This window comes from Stomoxys calcitrans, chromosome 1 (assembly GCF_963082655.1).
Source record: "Stomoxys calcitrans chromosome 1, idStoCalc2.1, whole genome shotgun sequence".
Taxonomy (NCBI): Eukaryota; Metazoa; Arthropoda; class Insecta; order Diptera; family Muscidae; genus Stomoxys; species Stomoxys calcitrans.
In genome coordinates, this window is record NC_081552.1 from 159,504,769 (window position 1) to 159,506,510 (window position 1,742).

A 1,742-nucleotide genomic window follows, 5' to 3' on the forward strand; every position below is an offset into this window, starting at 1 on the left:
GACTTTAAACGAGTTCTAGCTTTCAGGTTTCTTCTGACATATATGGCAACACCACCTCCGCGACTTCCCCTGTCAGATCTGAACACAGTTATATCCATTTAAGTTGACGAGACTGTCAGCTATGGAAGGACTAAGCCATCCAATGCCTCATCCTTCAAAAATATACCTAAATTCATCAATCTTCCTTACCAGACTTTGAGAATTTATGTGGCATATCTTTAAACCATTTCTTTGCCTAGCCAATATTCTAACCAAGTTTTTTGTTCCGTCTTTGAAATTTGTATTAACATTACCAATTTGCACCATTTATCAATGTTAAAAAATTAAGGAATATGTCATCAGCAGAGCAATTACATATAGAATTTCCTTTATGGATGGCAAGATTGATTTTAAAACGGCTATAAGTGTTTAACAAGTAAAAGCGTGCTAAGTTCGGCCGGGCCGAATCTTATATACCCTCCACCATGGATCGCATTTGTCAAGTTCTTTTCCCGGCATCTCTTCTTAGGCAAAAAAGGATATAAGAAAAGAGTTGTTCTGCTATTAAAACGATATGAAGATATGGTCCGGTTCGGACCACAATTAAATTATATGTTGGAGACCTGTGTAAAATTTCAGCCAAATCGTATAAGAATTGCGCCCATTGGGGCTCACGAAGTAAAATAGAGAGAACGATTTATATGGGATCTGTATCGGGCTATAGACCGATTCAGACCATAATAAACACGTTTGTTGATGGTCATGAGAGGACCCGTCCTACAAAATTTCAGGCATATCGGATAATAATTGCGACTTCTAGGGGCAAGAAGTCAAGATCCCAGATCGGTTTATATGGCAGCTATATCAGGTTAAGAACCGATTTGAACCTTATTTGACACAGTTGTTGAAAGTAAAAATAAAATACGTCATGCAAAATTTCAGCCAAATCGGATAGGAATTGCGCCCTCTAGAAGCTCAAGAAGTCAAATCCCCAGATCTGTTTATATGACAGCTATATCAGGTTATAGACCGATTTCAACCATACTTGGCACAGTTGTTGGATATCATAAAAAAACACGCCGTACAAAATTTCATTCCAATCGGATAAGAATTGCGCACTTTAGAGGCTCAAGAAGTCAAGACCCAAGATCGGTTTATATGGCAGCTATATCAAAACATGGACCGATATGGCCCATTTACAATACCAACCGACCTACACTAATAAGAAGTATTTGTGCAAAATTTCAAGCGGCTAGCTTTACTCCTTCGGAAGTTAGCGTGCTTTCGACAGACAGACGGACGGACGGACGGACATGGCTAGATCGACATAAAATGTCACGACGATCAAGAATATATATACTTTATGGGGTCTCAGACGAATATTTCGAGTAGTTACAAACAGAATGACGAAATTAGTATACCCCCCATCTTATGGTGGAGGGTATAAAAAAGCATTAAAGTGATACACAGTAAAAATCTTATCAAAAAATATGATTAAAAGTGCTTTTGTATGGTTACGTGGTAGAAGAATATATAATAAACAAGCTATAAAGTTAGGACTGTAAATCCATACCAGCTTCGTCTCGCCGGCTCCTATATTCATCAAGGATTTTGGGATGAAAAACGCATATTGGATCATCGCAATCGGGGCGTTTCATATATACAAGGCCACGAAAAGTATAAGCTGCCTTTAAAAGACCATTGTAATTTCACTGCTGCCAATTTATGATCAAATTCATTCATAAGACGTATTTCTGTTTCTC